The sequence below is a fragment of the Pygocentrus nattereri genome, chromosome 24 (assembly GCF_015220715.1).
Source record: "Pygocentrus nattereri isolate fPygNat1 chromosome 24, fPygNat1.pri, whole genome shotgun sequence".
Classification (NCBI taxonomy): Eukaryota; Metazoa; Chordata; class Actinopteri; order Characiformes; family Serrasalmidae; genus Pygocentrus; species Pygocentrus nattereri.
Window position 1 is genome coordinate 25334556 of NC_051234.1, and position 26376 is coordinate 25360931.

The 26376-nt window shown below is 37.5% G+C and overlaps 1 protein-coding gene across 1 annotated transcript in view; it reads left to right on the plus strand.

The window, feature by feature from the left end:
* Positions 1-26376, plus strand: part of zfhx4 (zinc finger homeobox 4) — a 348201-nt gene that overhangs the window by 12186 nt on the left and 309639 nt on the right. The window contains exon 2 of the mRNA XM_017716581.2: positions 12107-12205. The gene's annotated coding sequence lies outside the window, so the exon portion shown is untranslated. The remainder of the gene's footprint in view (positions 1-12106; positions 12206-26376) is intronic.

The following is a 26376-nucleotide window of genomic DNA, read 5'->3' on the forward strand; positions in this document are numbered from 1 at the left end:
TCTCGGAGATAAATGAAAGAATTACCATACATATATCTATTTCAAAATGCTGGGGTTTGTTTAGCATTTAGAACGGCCAAAGGAATATGCTTACAGATCAATGTGTTTTCATTTAGCATATGAGAAAATTGTAGCATTTTATTCCCCAGAACTCATCCACCTCATTTTTATATATATATATATATATATATATATATATATATATATATATATATATATATATATATATATATATATAAAGAAAGTCTAGCACATTTTATGATCCATCCAGTAGGGAGAGCGCCTTTATTTTGGACTCAGTCATTTTAATTAGAAATCAGTGAAATAGCAGCTTGCATTTAAGGAGATGATAGCTCAGTTTCTGCTCATTGATTTTGCATTATTGCTAAAGACATACCATGGTTCCACTCAACACCAGGGGTCTGCTGGGAAAAGCAGGCAAGGGAGTGCTGATGTATTAAAATGATTCTCGAAAATCAATTGTTTTGTCTTGCATAAAATGCAAGGCAGAGATGTGTGTTGCCCCCTCACTTTTCCAATGACAGACTTGCTCAACGCAATCTTTATTCTAATGATTTATCTGCATATGCTGGCTGGGTTCATCTGGTGTTGTGGAGAATTTCAATGATTAACAACCAAGATCAGTATTTTAAGATGCACACACACCAATATCTCTGAGCAACAAATAATATAAATGTTGCTCTTATACTTGTCAACATGCTATTTTCTGTTGATATATATGCTACTTTAATGTCTTTCCTAGTTTTTGGAACAGTGAAGCAATATGAATACAGCACCATATCAATAATATTCATTTCCTCTTATAGGTAGAGGTATTAGGAGTAAAAAGGATATACATAATTTCAAGTTTGATATGATTTTTGATTCTCAAGTCAAGACTTGATTGGATTTTGTTAATATTTCTCTTGATTCTGCAGAGCTCTAATTATGTAGATACATCTTTTATTTCAAAATAAAAGACTGCAGTCATACAGAACAGTACAACTGAATAATAAATGGTGCAAAGTCACAACTGTCTTATTTAAAACCTTATGCTTAGCAAGCCTACCTTTACAGACCCCCAGAATTGAATCAAATGTATGTGCACTGAATGTAGCATTAAGCATCAACTATACTATAGATTATATGAACATAACAACAAAAGTTTTGAGTTTGTTAATATTTCATTGCACAGCAAGTAACAGCTGCTTGCTTTCCAAGGCATGGATTAGTGCTGCTGACTAGCTCTCACTATGAGTTATTTAATTCAAATGGGTTCTATATTACAGCTGTCAAGAGGAGAATTAAAATAATACAGGTGTTAATTCTGTCACTTATAAACACAGCTTAGTAATTGAAAAATGTGATGAACATAGTTACTTTAATGCTACAAAAACAGTAAAATGTACAGATGATGTTGCAATATGAGTAGCAGTAGACGACCAGATGATTCTACTTTAACTACAAAAAAACTTGCTTTAACTACAAAAAAAGTCTGTATTAGTATTTAGTTAGGTTGTGACCATCTCTCTTCTACTATTAAATTCTCCTAGTAATTCCCACTTTTGTTGGTTTACAGTTGCCAACACTATTAGTTCTTAAAGAGTTTTAAAAAATAAAAAAGAAGAGAAAAACATCTGTTACAGCATAGAGCATTAAATTGGCTCAATACTGTACGTTTAACAGCCCCTTTGACTCCAGTCTTTGATGTCCCACAGCGCTAACATGGATCTGCAGAGGCACATTTGAGAGTAAACTCCACAAGCAGAGGTCTTAGATGACCAGTCACTGTGTGGATTATGAACATCATTTGCATTACTTTGAAGTATGTTGAACACTACTGCAGCAATTACAGTAATTAACATCGAGCCTAAATGCTGAATGCTTGATGCCACAAGCCATTGCAATTACATCTATGCTAATTAGACTTTGGCTTAGCTTTTACAGAACAATTACATGATTTAGCAGATCTAAGTTATAAGCCCCTCTCTCTTTTCCACACTGCACACTCCACTGCACATTTTGTTTTGTCTAGCCCCTTCCCTTTAGACAACAAGATGGAGTTCTTGTTGGACGTGAACAATTTCTAATCTGATCTCCAAAGTCTCATTGCTCTGACGGGCCCAAATTAAAGGCAGTGCTTATTAGGGCAGGGGTTGTTAGGGAAGTACTACTAGCTTCCATGTGGACATGAAGCATTAAAAGTTTGACATTGATATTCCTAGTAAAAAAGCTTCAGATATAAAGGGCCCATGTCATAGAAAAGCAAAATATCCTGTTTTTTTGAGTTTGAAAACATCCCGTTCACCAGTCTACACAGTCCATATATGTAACTTAAGCTGCAAAATTTTTAATTCACTGTTTTTTGTGATGTTTACATACATCTGCCCACAGGTTAGCCCAACTCATTCGAGTTGAATTTACAATGAGAGTTTTTGTCTGGACTGCTTTTTGAACAAACAAACAAACAAACAAATAAATAAATAAACAAACTTATTGTATATGGCCCATCCACTTTCATATTTTTTGCATCAATCATAACCTAACCCTATTAGTATATTTCATCATACCGCTTGAATAAAATGGTTGTATCAGTAAAGTAGATGCTCTGTGTGGTCATATCTGTAGTTATAAGTCCCCTTCATTTATTTAATTTCCAATCAGAATGTCTATTATATACAAGTTCTTCACTTTTCATTACAGAAAATTACACAGAAGTCTCAACCACTAAACCTAATTTCACATTTTCAGTATTTAATGTGTCCTTTAGAGTAGCTTCCATTCTTTCTGAGAGAGGTTCAGTCTTAGAAATTGGTTGCATTCTCTGTTTCTCACAATCCAAGTACCACCCTAATTCCAACGAAGTTAGGACATTGTGTAAAACATAAATAAAAACAGAATACGATGCTTTGCAAATCCTTTTCAACCTATATTCAGTTGAATACACTACAAAGACAAGATATTTAATGTACAAACGGATAAACTTCATTGATTTTTGCAAATATTCACTCATTTTGAATTTGATGCCTACAACTCGTTCCAAAGAAGTTGGGACAGGGGCATGTTTACCACTGAGTTACATCACCTTTCCTTTTAACAACACTCAGTAAGCGTTTGGGAACTGAGGACACTAATTGTTGAAGCTTTGTTGGTGGAATTCTTTCCCATTCTTGCTTGATGTACAACTTCAGTTGCTCAACAGTCGTCAGTTGTCATATTTTGTGCTTTATAATGCGCCACACATTTTCAATGGGAGACAGGTCTGGACTGCAGGCAGGCCAGTCTAGTACCCGCACTCTTTTACTACGAAGCCATGCTGTTGTAACACGTGCCGAATGTGGCTTGTCATTGTCTTGCTGAAATAAGCAGGACGTCCCTGAAAAAGACGCTGCTTGGATGGCAGCGTATGTTGCTCCAAAACCTGTATGTACCTTTCAGCATTAATGATGCCTTCACAGATGTGCAAGTTACCCATGCCATGGGCACTGACACACCCCCACACCATCAGAGATGCTGGCTTTTGAACTTTGCACTGATAACAATCCGGACAGTCCTTTTCCTCTGTGGCTCGGAGGACACGACGTCCATGATTTCCAAAAACAATCTGAAATGTGGACTCGTCAGACCACAGGACACTTTTCCACTTTGCGTCAGTCCATCTCAGATGAGCTCGGGCTCAGAGAAGCCGGCGCGTTTCTGGGTGTTGTTGATATATGGCTTTCGCTTTGCATGGCAAAGTTTTAACTTGCACTTGTAGATGGAGCGACAAACTATGTTCACTGACAATGGTTTTCTGAAGTGTTCCTGAACCCATGTAGTAATATCCGTTACTGAATGATGTCGTTTTTTAATGCAGTGCCGCCTGAGGGATTGAAGGTCACAGGCATTCAAAGCGGCCTTGCCGCTTACTTGCAGAGATTTCTCCAGATTCTCTGAATCTTTTGATGATATTATGGACTGTAGATGACGAAATGCACATTGAGAAATGTTGTTCTTAAACTGTTGGACTATTTGCCCCCAAAGTTGTTCACAAAGTGGTGAACCTCGCCCCATCCATGCTTGTCAACGACAGAACCTTTCAGGGATGCTCCCTTTATACTCAATCATGACATTCACCTGTGGAATGTTCCAAACAGGCGTTTTTTTGAACATTCCTCAACTTTCCCAGTCTTTTTTTTGCCCCTGTCCCAACTTCTTTGGAACGTGTTGCAGGCATCAAATTCAAAATGAGTGAATATTTGTAAAAATCAATGAAATTTATCCGTTTGAACATTAAATATCTTGTCTTTGTAGTGTATTCAATTGAATATAGGTTGAAAAAGATTTGCAAATAATCGTCTTCTGTTTTTATTTATGTTTTACACAACGTCCCAACTTCATTGGAATTGGGGTTGTAATCCCAAACACATTCAGTGATGTTGAGGTCTGGACTCAGGGGGGGTGGTCAGTCCATTGTTCTGAGAATACTGGCAGCTTCTTTGCTCGATCTGCCAATTTTTTTATTTTTTAAAAACTGTTTATCTAGTAGTAATAGTTTTGGTGGTCTGCCAGCTCTTGCACAATTATTAGGAGTCCCACATTCACTTATGTTCTTTTGACTTTCTCCCTATGAAAATGTGTTATTTAGTTTACTCACAAATATCTCCCAAAAATGAATGACATGTATTTAACTGCCATTTTGGGTGGAAGTGAAATACATAAAAAAATATCCTCGGACCTTTTCGTAGTTTTGTATGCCATATTCAAAATCATTTTGTAGCAAATCATTTTGATTATCATTTTCAGTGAATTTTGTTCAATGATCTTTGTTTTTTAGCTGCACACTCTTAACAGTAGGCAGTTCACATAGCTTCCCCTGGTATATTTAAAGGCTCCACAGGCTGTTAGCACTTTTCAGTAGCTTTGATTGTAAGGTGAACAACGTAATACTATGTAATCCAGTAGTCTATAAAATCCATGGACATTGTAAAAACATTAGCCTCCGAGCACTCGTGCTGCCGTGCCGACACCTCCAGAAAAAGGTCTTGTTTTGGCAAATTTGTGAGTATTGCCACCATTACGCTGATCAATACCCACATGTCCCTGTATTGATCCTTATGTCTGTGAGGGAACTTGAAGGAATAGATCTGTTTGGGGTTTTATTTAGACCACACATGGGGAGCAGGAGAGATCAGTACTTAGGAGACCTGTGATGGCCTTTCTCTTTAATGCATATGCTTATAGGTTTGGTGGGACCTTCTTTAGGCCTAATTTTACATATAAAAAGAAGAAAGAGTTCTGAACTTATTAATTAGGTGTAATGTTATTGATTGTAGCAGTTTACATAGTGTCATGCAGTCCAGTTTCGTGATTTTTTTTTAATGTATCAGTCATATTTTCTAAATATGTTCTGAATCACCTAGCAATATACTGGCATTCATTGTAAATTTTATCTGTTAGTTTTGCTAAAGGTAAAACTTACTATTTTGTTTTTGCACCAACACCGGTTTACCAGCACAACTGGTATATCACTCAGCACTAATTTTACAGCAACATGGAGCTAAAAGGGGCCTGATCGTACGTATGTTAATTTGTTTATTAAAGCCATCGTTTAAATAGCTAATACTCTATGATTACATAATGGAATAACACAGTGCTCATGGTGCACTTGACTACTACGCGTGTTTCTAAATCGGTCCTTATTTGTGACAGACCATTTGATGGCAGTTGAGATTACATCAAGCATCATTACGGTGCTGTGATACAAGCGCATGCAGACATTATGTAAACACTCTTTTGGATCATAATTCCTGTTAATTACTTAAATGTCAGATGGAGCGTATTCGGCCCCACTCATCCAGAGTGAATTAGCCTGTGTGTGTGCTGTTACCCTGATGGAGCCTGCAGGGCCCTTCCACCCGCACCCCCCACCCCCCCTTTCCTCCCTCGACCCCCTAGAGTGCCTTGAGCTTCCTCATTAATCTCAACACGACAGCCCTTGACCATTTGACAGTATGTGTGACTTCCACAGAACATGGCTTCTGGACAAAATCACCCACTGCGCCAGCCAGATGATGATGGACCTATTCCCAAGTTTCCAAAATGTCTTAGGTGTCCTGGATTGGCTCCAGTTTGAAGCAGATTCCTGTTAAATTGACTGACGTTATTATCATGCTGGGGTGTCGCTCACATGATCCAGTCTTGAGAGAACGCATTGAGTTCTTCTTACCAAGTCATCTTTTCTGATTTGCACATATTTAATTGTTCACTTTCTATGTGAATACGATCAAGTTGCTGGATTTACCTAGCCATGCGCTGTCCACAAAGTGTTCTTTCACAGCTGTTTTCAAAACTACATATGAAAAATACCATTGAAAAGTCAGAAACTGTAGCCCACAATTCTTCTTTCCAATTCACGAATACAGAGGCTTTATACGTTGGAAGTTATACTTATATGTTGTATGCATATGGGTGGACAATATTATGACATTTAGTCATCATGATAAATCATACAACATTATGTCACAACATGCATATCATGCACGTCAACATCTGAAAGCAACAAAGCAGGTGTCTAAGTCGAGTCATTTTACAGACAGGTGGAAGCTTGTGATTGGTCAAAGTAATGTGTGAAGTTGCATTGGAGTCTCCTGTGATCAAGTTAATGTTAGTGTGATGGAAAAACATTTTTTGTAGGATTTTAGCCTCAAAGAGCCTCATTCACAAACCATTGTTAAGAAGAAATTTCTTCTTGGAGAATGAGGCCCAATGTATTGTAGTGATTGTGTACTAAACTGCTTACTAAATTAATTTGATTGAATAGAATGTTGGGCAACATTCTGTGAAGCATTTCCAACCTAGCAAAAGTCTGTTCATTCATTGGTCATCTTGGCAATGCCCCTGCGCAATTATGTACGCTCATTCAAGGCCAGGCTTCTGTCTCTTTGAAAGGGGAGACATCTATAAACCCCAAGCTGAATTAACATTTCATGTTAATATTCAGAAATGTGGGACTTTCTCCGTAAAAGGTGCTATGTTGAGGGTGACGAGCTTTCCTATTCATTTTCTTTCTTTCCTATTCAACTCATGACCTGTCTCCTACTTTATAATGTCTCTGCCTGAGCTGACAAAACTATCCTAGTCTATTATTCACCTCTCAAAAACAGTAAGCTTACAGCATGGCAGAAAACTGTCGCTAAATTATTTTTATAGTTTTATGTTATTAAATCTGTATGAGTAGAGTGTACAAATAAAATTGAGCATCAACACTCTCAATGCAATGCATTCTGTTGTTATAGCAGTGCTTGGCTAACAGGAGCCATTGCATATTAAATATACATGTTTGTCACTAAAACCTTTCCAGCTTTTCTTATCCCAGTAAATCTAATTTACTACCACCACTGTTTTCACTGCAGGTTTTGAGGAGGAAGGTAAGACTATTTTAATTGGCTGAATAAGTGAGTCAGTCGATCTGCATGAAAAGAATACACATTGTATTGATACAGAACATTTATTAGGCGAGGTGGGAATTGCACAGTGCTCTGTAAAGCTTGTCCAACCTTGCAACATTTGGTATGAAGGAATGAAAGTGTGGGCAGAGCATGGATAGGTTAGGTATCAGATCTGGCTTTTTAACCCTTAGATGATGTGCCTTACTCAGTGCTCATATTTTGGCTGTTTTCAGTGTGTGCTTCACTCACACACACACACACACACACACACACACACACACACACACACACACATGCACACGCACATATACACACACACACACACACACACACACACACACCTGTCTCCTCACTGAGATCCAGCCTTGCGCTTTGTTAGACCCTCCCTGGCCCGGTTCCTCCCCAATGTTTTAATCATGATGCGCCTTGTTTGTAATTATAAACACTGCAGAAACACATATATCAAAGCCATTTGATGGAATTCAAGCCTATGGGTATCTTTCTTTTTGCTTTGAAAATGGCCCCCATCAACATCAAACGCTGGTTCTCTTTTGAGGTGTCCGTGCTGCTGTGTTTGCATATACCTTGAAGGCCTTTAGGTTTGAACAGCAAGGTCAACATTTGTTGTCGGTGCACACCGTCAAAAGAGGTCTCTAAGGCCAGAGGAGAAAGGATTACAACGCTCATCTGCCAGGCCCTGCTTTAAAAGCAGAGACATTAAAAATGTACCCTGAACATCAGAAGACTGTAACCTTACAGCATTAATGGCTTTAAAAGCTTTTCAAGTAGTAAACCAATCAAAGTGCTTTAAAAGAGTACTTTGCTTGAAAAACAAACTAAAAATTTGTTCTGTTTGCCACACTATACACTTTAATGATGCCCATCAGTTTGCTCAAAAGCATTAACTAATTGTTTCATCTAAAAGTTTTCTGTAGGAAATATAAAAAACTGCCATGGAACACTTTCTATCTAATATACTTGCAATATTACATTTCTGTATTGACTGAGTTACACATTGCAGGCTGTTGTCTTTCCCAATCAAATACTACATAAGCAAGAATAACTGTTGCATGATATTTGCTGAATGGTTATAACAGTAATGGAGGGAAACTCATAACCTCAATGTTCTCTATCAATGTGGATTAAGACCTTGTTATTAATCAAGGGAATACATTCAAAGTCTTGTATTTTGGAGAAAAAAAAGCACAATTCCTCATTTTAAATTAGATAAACAAACATACTATGTTAGGCTTAAATCCATCATATAATATTGTGATATTTCATTTTCTTTATATTTATCTATCAAAGGATGGTCTTAAGTAATATGATTGAGTGCTGCTAAGTACTTCAGATTAAGCACTAATCTGTTCCATGCTGTGGGTACAAAAACAGATCTGGAACATTTTACTTTAAGTTTTTTTTGTCTTCTACCTGAGGTAAATAGTTTTTAGTAGTCGTTGAAACATTAATTTGAAAAGTTAAAATAGTCATTGTTTAATTTCTAGATTTCTTATGGATTATGTCCTGGAAGATGGAAGCCCTTAATTTTTTCATTTCCAATTAAAAGAGCTGTTAAGTACAATTAATTTATGTTTCACCGTTAGGGCATACATTTAACAGTACACACACATATGTGTGTGTGTGTGTGTGTATATATATAATATCACAGAACTGTTATCACACTTTTCATTATCGAGAGTCCCCACTCTTCCATCCTTGTTTTTTCAGAGCTCCAAAGTTCAGTCTTAGAAGTTAGTTGCATTTTTGCTTCTCATGGTCCAGATTACATATTTAGACTCCTCAGTCCATAAACCTCCCAATCTCAGATGTGTAGTTTTAATATTCTAGTGAGACCTTTCTTCTCTTTTGTCTGTTTTGCTGTCTTTGTAAGGGCTTATTGGCAGCTACACATCCTTTCAGAGCTATAGCTTTGAGTTGTCTTCTCAAACTGGAAAGATGGACAGGATTTTTTTAGAATTGAATCAAGAGTGGAGCTTGAATTCTCCTCTCTCTCAAAAATAAATGCTTGAAGTACTGTTTATCTGATGGGAACCATTTTGGTGGTCCACCAAGTCTTGCATGGTTGTTAGGAGTCTTATAATTTTTAAACTCCAGGTTTGGAAACATCTTTGTCTTTCTCCTTTCTTTTCTGATCTCCTGAGAAATATCTCATGAATAAATAATTACTTGTATTTAATAAGGATTTTGGCTGGAAATTAAATGTATGGGGTGGTCTCAGATATTTGCACTGTGCTACATACAGCAGATGCTAATGTACCATAGTTGAGAAGAACTGACCAATATCTGATTCATGTAATATGGTCAGTATTGGTGCCAGTACCTATGATATTTGAGTTTGCCTCAAGGTTTATGAACTCACACTGCCTGAGTGCTGCTGCTCTATGCTAAAAGAAAGCCTCACAAACCTTAAATCCTTACTTAACATTGTAAACATTAACCAAACCAAAAGCAACAGAAAGCCTGCATTTATATCGCAGGATATGGCTAATATTATGACTAAAGTGCTCAAAATATATGTTAAAAAGCTAAAAGCCAAATTGCTTGTCTACAAAGACTGCACTATTTTGTGGAATAGACTGTCATAATGCAAATAGTGCTCATTATCCATCAATATTGTTAAAGCTAAAAATCAGTCATGATGTGACATCAGTATTGACACAATGTATTGATATATCACCTATATAGACCCAATTATTTGTCAGTGCTTTTCCTTTTGGAGTGTGCGGTGTTTATGGAGTTTGTGGTCGAGATTCATTTACGAGCGGAAATAGTATCTCACCGTCTTTTAGACAGTCCTTGGTGTGCATGTAGTAGTAATTTGAATACTAAAAGTGGGGTCTTTGAATGTGACCTTGATTATTTTTGAAGGCACATGGAAGCAAAGCATCTACATTTCTAGCTGGCACAAGATTTCATTCACGTATAAACACACACAGCAGCTTAGGTAAACAAGATTCACCCAGAAAGTGAGACATACTTTATAAGCAAAGTTTTTTTGTGCTTAAATGAGCAAAGATCAAAGATGTTCTGCATTGCTTTAACAGCATATATCTTGGAGCTATGAAGCACAAGTCTATAGCTGATCTTGTGGCTCTTACAAGGTTATTACTTTAATTTCAGTGCTCAGAAAAGTAAGGGCAGAGAGGAAAAATGAAAATATATACCACATATATCTCACACATCTTGCATGTAACCTTGTTTCCTATTACAATACATAGTGTACCACCTGCTCCTTATTTCCTCTAAAATCAGTTGTGTATCAAAATGAAAAGCAATTTTCCTTCATTTATAATCCTCTGTAATAGTCAACCATCATTTTTAATCTTTAGATGCATTTTAAATCCAAGCTGTAATGTCTTAACTCCTTGACAAGGTCAAATATCTTAGCAAATAAAGCTTAAGCTTTGTTTTATATGAAAGAATTACATGATTAATACCGAAGAATTAATCACGTACTGTTCAGATCCTCCAGATTTGGTTCCGGTGAGGATTATTCATAGTTCCTGGCCTACTTTTTCACGACAAACAAATTTATGCTGTTTGTTTAGCAAACTCCTGCTAAAAAGAGGCTATTAAGTACTTGTGAAGGGTGTCTTTGACATTTTGTCAGAGTAATAAGTCTACTGCACAGAGAATATATTTTTTGCATAATAACTTCACTGATACTCTGGTTAGTGCATCTTATGTGTATGTTTATACACTTGTAGATCTTAACTGCTGTATGTAAGCTTATTTGTACTGTTCATTTCTGCAGTCTACCAATACTTTTGACAAGTAATTGGAGTTTTAAAACAGACCACAGTGTAACAGTGGTCCTAACTTAGAAATAATTATAGCTTTTCAAAAGTACCAGACTAATTTATTTGAAAAGGACAAGATTTAATGAAAAAAAACAGCACTGTGTAAATAGAGTCCGTCCATTCATTTATATTCTTAATCTTAGGAGTTGGTTTCTTTTTTTGCTTTTCACTATCCAAGTAATCCAAAACACATTCTGTGATGTTGAGGTGTGGACTATATACAGTTTCATGTACAGTATATTTATTTTCTTTACAATTTCATATACAGTACTTGGCAAAGTCTTAGGCAGACAAGAACATTATTTAAAACCATTTATCTCTGCAATAAGTGTGTATTTAATATGAGAATAAATGCATATACACTCAAACGCAGTAAAAAGTAACAAAACCTTTTGTTTTTTTACAGTTCTTATTAACTTAAGAATACAGAACACAGGTTTGGTTCTTAACTTCTTTCTCACTCCAGCCATTGTATATATATATTTATATATTTTAATATTATCAGCAGCACATGTGATTTGAATTTTTAAAATAATTTAATCTGATTGACTGTTTAAATAAACTGGAAATTGGAAAGTAACTGTAAACAACAGAATTCCTCCAAAGTACAGCAATGGAAATGGTTAAGCTAACATGCACACATGCAAACCCACAAGGTATTATTGATTTGTTTATTTCTATTTATTCTAATATAAGTGTTTTTTAAACAAATACATGCTTGCTGCCCAGATAAATAACTTATAATTTCTTAGTTGCCTAAGACTTTAGCACACTACCATAATGTATAGGCCGGGTTGTTTGCAATTTTTTTTCTCTTGTTTCTGTATTTCTCACCCTTTCTCTCTGTAATTTCAGTGAAGTAGAGACAGCCGTGCTGCTGTGGACAGTGTGTTGGTCTTCAACGCTCAGCTAAGCCTCCGGAGACTCTGCTGGACTCCTCTGCAGGTATGACAGGTAGGAGAAGCAACCAAACAGCTTGCATCCAGACAAGCAGAGAGCTGCTCTGCACAATGTGTCCTCTTTTCGCTGCCTTTTTTTCTTCACTGTGACTAGATAATCATTTCACACCTTACTTTTCCATATTTATGATTGCCCATGAGGACATATTTTATTTATGCTGACTTCTTTCATAAACTGGACAGCAGTTTCTTTTCTCCCCTCGTGTGTCAAAACAAACTCTGATTTATAATTTATGTGATTTATGATGTAGTGGAGAACTAAGCTATCGAAAAAGTCTCAGCAGAGAACTTTGCACAAAGTCAAAAAATCATGCCGGGGCCATGTGCTTGTGACTGGTTTAATTCATAATCTTTTATGGTTTATTAATGCATCTAACTGAAGTTTATCAGTGTGTCTAACCAATATTGTCCAAGTGCCATAAGATTTATTGAATCTTTCAGTGGGGATTTGGAATTCAGTTGAAAGTTGATGCATAAATTATCTAAAAGAGTTTCTGAGTGACGTTTTTGAGTGATATTTGCTGGCGGTGGTGTAAGGGAAGATGTTCAGAATGCAAGCTCAGTGTGTATAATTATCTAGTTCAGCAGTTTATTAATGTCCCCACGGTACAATATTATCATTGTATTTGAGCCACAATACTACTTTAGTGCAGTTTTTTTAAATTTGTAACACATTACTATGTAATGTTGTGATATATTGTGATTTGTTACATTTGATTACTAATTATTCCCCCAAAAGAAAAAAGTATGGCCATTTTATCTAATGATTTATCTCTAATGAGATAAATCAAATTAATCTAATGTTTATCTCTGTTCATCTCACTACGATTTTTAACTGAAGCAAAACAGAATTGTGATGTAGACAAAGCAACATTCACAAAAAAAATGTCTCTATCCCACAGGGGAATATAAATGTATGTAGGTGAAGCATCAAAACAATGATTGCTAATGGCTCCCCCTTGTGGGAAATTTTCAGCCAGCTGAACATGAGTGAGTGAGTGAGTAAGTGAGATACAAGCTGTCCATTGGTGCTTCATATCTAAGAAAAAAAACCTTTGTGCCATGTTCTGGACTAAGAAAACAATTGATTTTGGTTTTGTAGTAGTCCATCAGTGAATGTGAAACAGGATAATCAATTAAATAATAAGACGTTGGTACTCAGGCCTCTGTGTACAAACCCATTTTTCACCTAAAATATTGCTGTACTACCTTGTATTTTTTTTTGCAGCCCTTATTAGCTAGGTGTTCAGCACTAGCTTCTGTATTTCACTTTCCCCTCTTCACTCATTCTTAATGACCATTTACACCATTTTATAACATTGCGAGTGTAAAGTTTATGAATATCCATATGTTGGCAGTACTGCAGTGGTAGACTGAAATTTTGAAATGTGAAAATTACATCATAATGTTTTTGTGGCATGAAGCTTTTCAGAGTCATTTGTGTGGTGCTAAAACCATTATTCATTGCAGCATTAAAAGGTATGCTTGCATGTTTTTATGTTTGCATATGATTAACCATTTGGTACTGCTGTTAGTACGGTCTGTATCATGCTGTATGTCAAAATGTTTGAACTTCTGCCGCTGATAAATGCATTTCATCAAACTTTTATGTGAATAGCTCTATTATTTTTCCTTGTATGGTGGTTGTTACCTTGCTGAGATAGAGTCAAATTGACTTTGATGCCTGCTTTGATCATGGATATTACACAATGCAAATATTCCTCTAAAACTATCTATTTGGCATAATTGCGGCTGTTTAAAAATGCATTGGGTTCAGCGGAATTGGCCATCATTTTGAGATCTGTCCCATCTCATTTGGTGTTAAAACATATCACCAAGTGACATTTCTGGACTCCATTAAAAAGACCCATGATTACTTTAAGGAGAAAAAACACCTCCGGTTCACATATTTGCATTTGATTGTGTAGATGAGCTGAAAATGTGGGTGCTCGAGTCGGAAAGTGCTTTGCTGTGTTATTTTGAATAGAATGATTATTCGCGGTAGTGCATTATACCCTCAGCTGATCTGCATATTTTTGGTCCGACAGAACGGCTACAGTGCCATCGGAGAACTCCGTGATGAATCTGATTACAGCACGGTTAGCGCAGAACTTTAAACATGAGTTTAAATTAGGAGAAATATGGCTTTAAGTACAGGTGCGGAGATGCAAACACTGATCTAATGACGATGACGGTGAAGGACAGTGACGACTTTGCTCTTTGAGGCAGGAAAAGCAAGGATGGCCACTTTGGAGTGTTCCTGCCTTAATGGAACTGTACTTATCTCCATTCCAATCAAGGTCCACTGACATATCCAGCTCTCAGACAATGGGGCCAAAACATTTCCTCTGATTGACTCATTATTTGGGGCCTGGCGCAGCGCTCCGCTTTGACATTCCTCACCATGTATGCCATGTCTGCAGCACTCAATCATGGAAGTAGGGCAATTGATGTGAATCTTAGCATCTGCCAATCAAGCAGCTCTAATGAGTTAAACTTGCTGACTGTTTGTCAGTTGGGGGTCCCTGGTGAACTGTAGGAAATTACTACTTTACAAGCCCTTTTCTCAGGAGAGATTAGCCTTGGTCAGTCAGAGGAATTGCTCCTTGATCACTGTTCATCGGAGCAGCAATATCATATTCCACATGTGATCCCTTGACCGATCATGTAAATCTGTAGAGATTTCTATAGAGGAGTAATTGTGGATTTCGTGAGCACTGCCCAGTGTTATCAATACATTTTTTTTGTTTCATTAATATAATGTAATTGGATCGATGTGGTGAGCTCTATAATGTGAGACAAGCTGAAACAAAAGCATTAAATGTTTGTCGGTGGTTCCTTTGCTTTTAAATGTTAGATTGTATGAATATAGATTATGTATGATGGTAGTCTGTGCTACATGGAATTGCCTCCTTTTTAAATGAGGATACCAAACACAGTGCTTTGAATCAGTTACAATGGTAATCTAATCAAGGCCTCATGGATTTAAATTTGTGTCACCAAGACTCTATGTCTTAGATGGCATTGTGGATCGTTCAAGATGTTCTCTGGAAGAATAATCGTTGATTTCATGAACCTTGCCCATTGCTATCAATACATTTTTTTTTATTCATTAATATAATGTAATTGGATCAATGGCTCGATCTTCATATTAAGAGGCGAAGTGAAAGAAAACCATTGAATTTTAGCCAGCGTTTGCTTAAAAGTTACACTGTATGAATATAGATTACCTCTGCTCTGATGTGATATTGTGTGATACATTCAATTAATGAAATGTGCCTCCTTTTTTGCACAAGCGTATGCCAAGCAAGTGCGCAGTGCTTTCATTCGATTGCAAGAGGTAATATAATTGAGGCCTCATAGTTTTCATATGATTTAAATTAGTGTCGCAGAGGATGGCATTGCGTTATATTCTCAATAGCGCCTCTAAATGAATGTCAACTTGTTTTACCTTGGCTGCAGCCGATCGATACTTCATTAGGCTGAATTGTCTTGTGTCCATGCAACCTTGAAGCTGTGGCTTAATTACCTCCAGTATTATGCAGGGGGCTGTGTGTGCACGGCAAGCTCAGCTGCGTCCCTCCTCCAACAAAGCCCCTCGATGGCCTAAAGGTTGGATTGGGGGGTGTTCGAGGGGGCCTGAGGAAGGAGGAGGAAGGGAAGGAGGAGGAGGCGGCCATGGCTGAAGGGAAGCCCACTGCAAAAAAAAAAAAAAAAAAAAGTCCCCTCAGCCAGTTTATTCATTCCAAATGGAAGCCCGCAATGAGGAGAGATGAACATTTCTGAAATGTCACCAAGCTCAGGGCTTTGATGCTCCGGCTGTGTGTGTATTGCGCAGAGTGCAAATCTAATTCCACCTCCATTCACTGAAAGGTTCAGCCCACGCCGATCAAGAAAAGGAAAGGTAGAAAAGAAAAGGCAGGAGAAAAAAGAAACATAGATACATTTGAAATTTAATTTACAGCGCACATGCAAGACGCAGTTTGGCAAATTTGGATAATTTAGAATTAATGGCTATCAAGGTAACATTCATCTAAGAGCGAGCTGGGGATTGGGGGCGTGGTGGTGGATGGGGGGGGGGGGGGGGGGGGGGGGGGGGGGAGTGCAGTCAAATGGCAATCATGACAAATGACATCTCCTGTCTGAGAGCCACTTCTCCTCACTGGACTGATTTGTCATCTCCACTTTTGACATTTTTCATCCCAGTATCAAATCACAATGACAGTCTGATATTTTCTAATTCTCTCTAGCCAAGAGCGCACCAAAAATAATGCCTTGTGTATATATATGCTTGGCTCCTTGCCTCAAAAACCAACTAAGATCATATGTTTTCCATCGTAAAGTATGATCTGCATTTTTAAGCATTTGTTTTCATTTGCTCTTTTTATTTATTTTAATTTCTGTATGTACATTTAATAATTTCCCTTTATTTTATCAAATCATATGTGTAATTACATTTGAACTGCCCTAAACTGCATTTGCATTCAATTAAACAATAAGATATCCTAAAAATAAGAAATCCTTTTTTGAGCACTTTGGCATCTAATGATTGCATGTTTTATTTACTCTGACATGTGACTAAATATAACTGTAAATTTGTTGCTGAAACAGGCAGAAAAATGGTTCGACAGCTGTTAATGTAGTGTAGCTTTTATAAAACTCTTCTCTTGACTTATTCAATTATAAAGTGCTTCAGCAGGTAGTCAGCAGTCCATTTATTCCAATTAGCGTGCAAGCCGCAATTAACTGGATAATTTGCTGGAAAACAAATATGTACATGCTGTGCTTCTCCAAGTGGTCTTCAGCGCAGAAAATTTTGAAGAAATTTTGACTTTGTGTCAGTTGTGAAAAAGGGTCAGAGACCTTTGTTATCGCCTTGTAGCTTTAGGAATATGCATATGGGAAGATTAGCAGCTAATCCCTGCTGAGACTGTCCGTATCTACAGCAGCATCTGAGTGAAAGGTAAGGAGTCGAAGTGAATCTCTGTGAAGCAGGCTCATTGAGTGCAGATAAACAGTGGCCTGTAATATTAGCCCTGTTAAACTGGGGGCTCATGATGTCTCCCTTTATCAGTAGTATCACTCCAGGGTGGCTGCAGGCACTTCAGTAAAGCAGATGGCCATTGATTTTTTTTTTTTTTTTTTTTGAGGACACTCTCATCGTGCCCAGTGTAGTCTCTGTTTTAAACGACGTAATTATGCAGCAAGACTTTTCGCTGCTTGTTGTTTTATGTAATAAATGTCAAGTATGCATGACTTCACATGCTTTGTTAGCATGCTCATGCCAGTACCTACCAGTGCCTGCCACTGAGCGATTACTGGCACTAATGACAGTCACAATTACTTCAGCTCAGTACCAGGGCTTGGCTGATAAAAACGTTTTATTACCAGTACTGATTTTATAGGGCCTATGTCTTACATTTGTCTTGTATTTTATTTTAAAAATAGTCATAATTCATTTTAATGTGACCTATTTTATCCCTTAGATTTAAACCGGCTTTTTTGTTCCTGTGCCGTTAAGACTGAAATATTTAAATGACATCTGTTCTGATTGGCTGTCCTGTATTGTGCCACATTTGAAAAGCAGTCTTGGCTGAAACACTGCTTGTTACTTCAGTGTGAGTGGGCGCAGCTAATCTGCTATAGGTTTAATTGACAGATATATGTGAATGTGTTGGCTTTTGTGACATCACAGAAACAGTTCATTTTAAAGAGGCTATTTTTGCATCGTAGTTTCCATATATACACAGTGTGGACTGGGAAATAAATTTTATGTTTTAAAATATTAGCAATGTTCACATACTACATCAAATTCTTTTATGTCAGAAAAAGTGAGCTTCCTCACAGTCTTTGTGGTTTAGTTGGTTTCTGTTAATCTTTCTTGTTTTGCACTGATTCTTTTCACGCATGTTTGGTTTTGTATTCTAATGTTCTATTAATGCTGTTATGCTTATGCCAATGTTAAAGGTTATACATTTTAGGTTATGCATTTTACTTGTTTTTGTTATTAAGTAGGAATTCTATAGATTTTCCAGTGTTTGCATATAATAAAATTGTTAAGATGTAAACAAAGTAATCCACTGTGGTTTGATGTGCAAATCTCTGCCCTAAAGAAACTTACAAAATGGTTCACAGTGGTGGTGATAGGAACCAGACGTCTGAAGCATCCAATACCTATAAAAACTCACAAAATGTTTGAAAAATGAAATGGTTGTGAATATATTGCTTGATACTTGAGACATAGTTTTCTGATAGTTTTGATATGAAGTTTTTACCTAAATGTTTTTTAAAGCACATTTATGGCAGAGGGGTACATCCAGAGCATTGTGGGGTACAGTAGTTCCCAAAGAAAACATATGCTTTTTCAGATTTACCCTTGTTTTACCATTATTACCATTACATGTAAAACAAACAGTGTGTGGCTTCACTGGTGGTTTTGGAAAGTAAATAAATTGGTTATATTTGTGTTGTAGACATTGCAACCCTTGGTTCACCACTACTGTAAAGAAATCAGAGATGGTAAGTTTCTCTATAATTTCATGTCAGACCTTGATTGGTTTGTGTTCAGATTCACCAGCTCACCCTATGCTCACCTAATGACTGCTGATTTGAGTTAATGATAAAGGTACATAAGGCCATTTAGAACTTTGTGTTCAGTAAAATATGAAGGCAAATTCAAAGTAATATCAGTGCTTAACTGACAGATTTTTTGTCAATATTGATAAGTACGTGAGGGCCGATTTTATTGGTCAGCTAACATTTTAGTCAGGCCTTGAATAAAAGCAATATTTTCATTATTGAAACTTATTACGAAATAAGTTCATTCCTGCCAAGTGGATAATGATCCCTTCTGCTGTCCTCTCCTATCCGTTCGTCCACAAAGCTCCAGGAAAATAAGGTGACACTGGAGCAACAGTCCAGCGGTACAGTTCAGCGGAGTAACTCCGTCCCATGGTGAAACCACGCTTGCCGTGAACTGCCTCACATGTAATGAAAGCTTCATGTTAGCGAGTCAAGGCCCTGAACGCCCTCTCCTTTCTCCAGTTCTAGCATAATCGCTCGCTGCTACACAGGTCATGTCCACAGAGCTGCCGTAAAAGAGCCCAAACAACCTAAACCCCAGTAGAACCAGACAGCATGTGGAAAAAAGCAGATCAGAGATTCTCGTGGAAGTGCTGCTTCCTGGTTATTTTGGAGGCGCGTGGTGAAGGATACATTCACTTATTAACGTACGTATACTTATGAACATAAAGATAAAAGAAAGGGTTCTTTAGTGCCCTAGAACAAGCACTTTTGGGTCTATACGTAACTTCCAATGGATAGTTCTTTAAAGCATAGTTTTTGGATGTGAAAACATTTTTGATGTTTAAAGATAATTTTACATAAAAAGTGCAAAGAGAGTCCAAAAAGAGTTTTTTGGAGTGATACCTTAGAACATTACTGCTTAATCCTGGTCATAAAGAGAAATTGGTTCATAGAGATCTACCCCCGTGGATAGTTCAGATCCAGTACACAGTGCTGTTATATTTAGTCACCTCTGAAGGCATTCATTAACCTATTAGATTAGGGCGGGAGCTAAACTGATCACCAGGACCAAGATTGTGCACCCCTGCAATAGAGAAATACCTTTGGGTCCCTGAAGAACTTTTCAGTGGGTAACGCTTCAAAAGACGCATTGTTGGAAATGAGACGTGCGAGTGTGAGAGAACTTTCTGAAGTTTAAGGTACCTTTACAATTAATATACTGGTTTTATATCACTTATAGACTTTTTCTAGAGCTGCATATCTAAGCCAAGAACCTTTGATGAACCTTCATTTTTAAGAGCATACATTGGTTTAGGAAGTTGCAGAGATAAAAAGGCCAGATATCTGTGTGCTTTTGATTTCACATGAATCTGTTTATGCACGGAACAGACCACAGACAACAATGAAGAATCAAGATGAAGGTGAAGGAAGATCTATGGCAATTCATTTTCAGAGCAAAACATTTGTCTGTAGAGCAGGAAGTGGCCATTGCTCTTGCTTTTGTTTTTTTATATTACTTTCCTCATCCCGCAGTAGACGTGATTGATTTTTCCTGGCTGTATGATGACTTGCAGTCGGAAAAGTTGAGATAGCATCAAAACTCGTGCACTCCCCAGACTAATCCATTTGAAATTTGCCTCTGATTGTTTCTGAATTGCCATTTCCACATTTCCTCCTAACGCTGGTGTTACTCTGCGGCTCATGGAACGTTCTTAGGTAGCGGTCCTGAGGTGGGGGCCACAGCCTGACCTTGGAAGAGGAGTGTGTGTTTGTATGGATGCTAACGCGTGTGTGTGTCTCAAATCAGTGGCACCTCACGAGAGCTGAAGTGACTGACCGCTCCTGGCTGCATACACTTGTACACAGACCATCATTAATGCGTATTATTATTATTCCTCCAGTGTCAGGAGGAGACAAACAGACACAGCACAGATCTACCCCCCCATATCTCTCTCTCTCTCTCTCAATCTCTCTCTCTCACTCTTTCACTCTCTCACTCTCTCTGTGTCTGTCTCTCAATCTCTCTCACTCTCTCTCTCTCTCCCTCCATCTCTCCATCTCTCTCTCTCTCTCTCTCTCTCTCTCTCTCTCTATCTCACTCTCTCACTCTTTCCATGTCTCTCTGTCTCTCTCTCTCTCACTCTTTTACTCTCTCTCACTCACTCTCCCTTTTTCTCTCTTTCTCTTTTTCTCTCACCATCTTTTTTCTGTATCTACCATTCTCTCTTACTCTGTCTGTCACTGCATCTCTTTCTCTTTTTTCTTTCTCACTCTCTTTCTCTCAGCTTTCTCTATACCTCAATCTCTTTTTTCTACCTCTACATTTGTCTCTCTCACTCACTCTCTTCTTTCCTTTCTTTATTTTCTTCTGTCTCTTTTTCGCTCTTCTTTCATTTCCTTCTTCTGTACCTCTTTCTCTACCTCTCTGTCCCTTCTTGTCTTTTATTATTTTCTCTCTCTACCTCTTTCTCTGCCTCTCTTATGTTCTTTCTTATTCTTTCTCTCAATCTCTGTCTACCCCTCTCGCTTTTCTTTTGTTTCTTTTTCTCTTTTTCATTCACTCATCTGTTTCTCTTACTTTCTCCTTCTCTGTTCTTTTTTTCCTTTTCTTTGTTTTAAGTTCAGATCAGCACTCTTTATTGGTGTGAAAATAACAAAATAGTTTATGTTCATATGTTCTTTCTTTTTTTTTTTTACTTTTGTGCTTTTCTTTCAGTTCAGTTCTGAGAGTAGGAATGGAACTTTAGTTCTAGTAAATAAGTTTAGAGATTAAGTTCTATCATTTTTGTGTCTTTCTCTCTGGATCAGATATCGGAGGGCAAAAAGAATGTGATTCAGTCCTGTAACAAATCTATCCTGAAACAGCACTCACTCTCACTGTGTGATGTGGTGATGTTAGCTGTGTGGCTCCTCCTGTGGGGTGCTAGAGTGATTGGGTAGCTTCAGCATGATAGACTTCTTTTAAATGATCAACTTAAGTGACATGCTTCAATTAAAAATACCTCATCATGCCATCTGTAATTGAAAAAAAAAGGAATTAAGTTCATTCTTCTCTCTCTCTCTCTCTCTTGCTCTCTTTTTCTGCTTTTTTGTCTTTATTTTCTTTTCTGAAATATTGTCCATATAAACATAAATAAGGCAAAGAATGAAGAAAAAATAGATAGAAATTGATAATGAACACTAGAAAATAAATTAAGCTTTTCTTTCTCTCTCTCTCTCTCTCTCTCTCTCTCTCTCTCTCTCTCTCTCTTCCCCCTTATTTTCTTTGTTTTCTTTATTCACTAAAATATTAACCATGAAACATATAAATAACATAAAACAAAGATACAGCTATTGATACAGAACACTGGAGAACGAGTCTTCTCTCTCTGCCTCTATTTTTCTTCTTTTCCTTTGTTTTCTTTCCATTTTCCATTCTCTGAACCATTAACCATATAAACTGTATAAATGTAACTAAGATAAAGCAAAGGAGAAACAGAAATAGATATAGGAACAAAGAAGAAAGATATAGAACAGATATAGATATGGAACATCAGAAAAGAAGTTTAGAGATGAAGTTCTTTCTTCTGTCTCATTCTTTTTTCTTTCTCTCTAATTTAGCATGCCGAGCCAGCAAAAAGCAAAGAAGAGAACGATTAGAGATTTTTTTTTTTTTGTCATCTCTGCCGTCTACTGATAACAAAGCTACAAGCTAATATGGTTTGATTTGTTTGTCACTCATTTTTCATGTGACCTTTCCTGGTATCATTAATGCTGCTGGGGGAGTGGAGCGAGATGGCGAGATGAGAGAGAGAGAGAGAGAGAAGAGGGGGGCTGGCAGATTGCCTTTACAAGTACTAGCGGTCAGCTCTAGCAATTTATGCTTTCATTCAATCTAGCAGTGGCTGCAGGAGAGGGATTGTTATTAACATCTGAAATAACTGCCTATGACCCGCAACCTGGAATTCGCAACTGTCCGCTCCGAGATGAGCGCAGAGGGCTTGAGCGAGTTTCTGCTTAAATGATGTCAATAAAATGCCACACATTCATGCTGATCCATAGGCGTGTAAGTACAGTGTTGTACACTGTGATTGGCTGTTATAATGCATTGAAAAGAGACTACTGTACAAAGTATAATGTGAAGTGTGGAATTAGTATTGAAGGTCTGATTTGATTTTTTTATATACGTTTTTGGTGTTATTAAACTGGTCATTTCAATTATTCTATTAGAGCTCTGTAGCTGCACACACATACCTGTGAAACAATTGCATTGGACTTTATATTCAGTGCAAAAATAAGAAGAGAAATGATCAGAAATGACATTTTTTATTTTTGTTTTAGTAAATTGGGCTGAAAAATTAAAACTTGTTTTACATAAATAAACTGATCAAATCTGGATGTTAAAACAATTATTAGGACAAGATGACCAATATAATTGATATGAATATGACCTCATCAGAGGGATATTTAAAGATTGTGGTATAATTTTAATATTTGAATTGTTCCTCACCTGCTTTATTTTTGCATGGCTACAATGTGGCCTTGCTCTCATTAAGATGATTACGAGAAGCAGAAAAGAGGCCTGTTGGAGACGCACAAGTTTACATGTAAACATATCAATTTTAACAAAGGACGCAGGGACCTCTCGCATCGCTCCTCAGTGTCAAAGCCTGCTTGCTACCAATCAGCACTGGGTTGCCATGGAGACCGGGTCAGGAAATCTGCCTTTTCCCCCTCGGTTGTCCAGAGCTCTCTCATGTCACTTGTGAAACTATGAATTTTATATACAGGTCAGAAGATGCATATCAAAGAAATAAGCGGTGAATCGGACCATAATGACAGCAAGTGCTCAGACGTCCTTGAAATTCGCATCTCGATCGAAAAAAAAAAGAATTGTGGATCTTCTTGTTGCTTTTAGGCACAATTAGTATTTTCTGAATGCATCTCCAAGATGGGCAGACAGAAAGAGGGGCATATAGAAAGGAGGTAGAGACCAGAGAGAAATGCAACGAGACAGCATTGCATTATGTTTTGTTTTCTCTGGAAAGGTGAAGTAGAATGGGTTTTGGCATTATAAGGAGATTTCACTAAGCACTTTAAATGCTCGGTTATTGTAAGTGTCTTAATTTTTAGTGCGGTTTAAGCCATCAGTATAATTACTATTTTTAGTTTTTTTTTTTTTGAGATTTTCTAATAAGGACATTTCACAATAGAAAAAATGAAGGGCTTTTGATGGATAATGGAGCTTTGACGTATAAAACCTTTTATATGGATCAGGCATCTCAATCTCTTTTGTATTTCTTCAGCAGAGCCCAGAAAGCCTTCTCTATTAACAGTCAGAGGAATTTAACACTAATGTAATTCATACTAATGTATTATTTTTTCATATTACATGGACCAGTGTTGAACTTGATGCACGATATTTATTGTTGCGGTCATTGTTATGTCGTTTATGCATGTTTTTAGATGGTTTGTGTACATTTTTGTATGCGTTATTTTTGCTTTTATGTGGATGTCAATGCTGTAAATATTCATTATGCATACATTAATGTCATTCTAAGAACACAGAACAGCAAAATATGGATAATCAGTTCATTTGGTTAAAGATTTTTGTAGTTTGCTTATTTTTGTATTAGAATCATTCATATCTTAAACACTTTTGAATTGCCATTAAATAATAATTCAAATGGCATATTGATTGCACCACAGTTCTGACCTTTTTATAAATCTTTCACCTGATGGGAAGAAAGGGCCACTAATCAGAAATGTTTTATCTAATGGCTTACAAGAATTGCCAGTCATTCTCCCTATAACAGGCTTTTATGACAGGCTCCCTATCATTCCGCCTCTTCAGCTTTACCCTTTTCTGACCTTTGCGATGCCCAAACGTGTCTGGGTTATATATCTTGTGTCCTGAGTGCAGCCCGGCCCATTAGCTAGTCCCTAAACCGCTGGTAGAGAGGATCAAGCCTAGGCTGTTTTCTACACTTCATTCATTTTGTTGCTCCCCAGCGATCGTGGCCCTGCCTCCAAATCCCTCCTTTATAGTAGACTGAACTGACAAAGGCAGCCTTGTCTTTTCATTTCCTTGATGTGCTCTGTACAGCTCTATGGCTTTTGTTAGTATTGATGCAAACATTACCATAAACCACCACCCAGGGACCAGAAACAATTGACTAACTGTTTCCAAATCCAATACGCTTTAGCTGGTCATATGCTAAGTGTAGGTTTGGTTAGGTAGAAACTAAACTGTGCAGGTTGCTTGTGTGGCACTGGCCTTCACATTAGCTGTGTATGAAGTGTGTAATGATTTCAATAGAGTATCATAAAAAGTGGGGGAAAAAAAAGTAACGAAATTTAAACTGTCACTGATGCATCACTCACTCATTCTGGGGTCTCTCATTTGTCATCTTTCATGAAAATACTGATCAAAACTAGCCATCTATCCTACTTTCACTCTTTTATGAGATCATTATGTTGCACACACGCTGCCTTCCTTATGCTAATCAGTTGTTTTTGAAAATGCATTGTAAATTTTCAAATTGCATGTTTTGGTGAACAGTTCCTCTACAGGGAACAAGCTTAACTGTGACATTTTTCTGCACAGTTGTTCGAACAATTTTTTATTTGGTAAATTTAGTATATTAGAAAAAAATGAAACAACGTAAACTATGCCATTACTTTTGCACAGGCCTCATTATGCTTTTTCTCCAACGTGTTAAATGAAAAAAACAGAAACAGTAATTGTGCAATAAGAGTATATGTACCTTTTGTGGCTTATGATCTGCTTAATGCTATTAGAGGAGGAGTGCCCAAACCTTTTCTTACGACTGTGTATTTTGTATTTTCCTTAGCCAGACCTGTGTAGTATACGGTTTGATCTCTAGAATCTCTGGAGACATTTTTGAGAGGTAAAATATCGAAAGTCGAGCCGAATCTTGACCTCCGAATCGAAAATCTTCAGGTACCCATACCTGAAAATGCTCATCGCTCTGTGCTCCTAGAAGGGATTGTGGTGGAAAGAAAGAATCAAATTTGTCGCCCAGATCCCTGTCTTGATTTTTGATGACTCAAATCTCCCCCTCTCCGGTCTTCCTCTGCTCTTCATCACCCTCTCTCCGTTTCGTCGGCTCTCACCTTCTGTTCAGGTTCAACAATAGTGGGATTACACTTTAAAGAAGCTGCGGTTCAGCAGAGAAAGAGGGATTTGGCCAGGATGATTGTTTAAAATGAAGCGCCTTTGAAAGCACGAACATTAATTACCACCCCCGCACAGAGTGACAAATACTTTACTCATTACCATTGGAAATACTCAGAAGCGGGAGGGGGCTTGTGGGGGAATTTCAAAAAGTTTCTTGAATTGTAAATGCAAAATGGCGCCTGACCTCTTTTTTGTGCGCGGTCTAATGGGAGGGGGGTCATTTGCTTCTCGGAACTTGGTGGGATCCCAGAGTCAAGCTTTGTAGAGAGGGGGCCATTCAGAGTTCAGTTTCCGATACACGCTTCAAAGGCGTCAGCTGCATGTTTGATGTGCCCTCTTAAGTGAAGTAATGGAGGAATTGTGGCAAAGGGGAAATAATGGAGGTGAATCCACCGTCATTACATGCTTCATTTCTTTAAACATGCTAATCCCTCTGAAGCTACACATTTAGGCTGCCATTT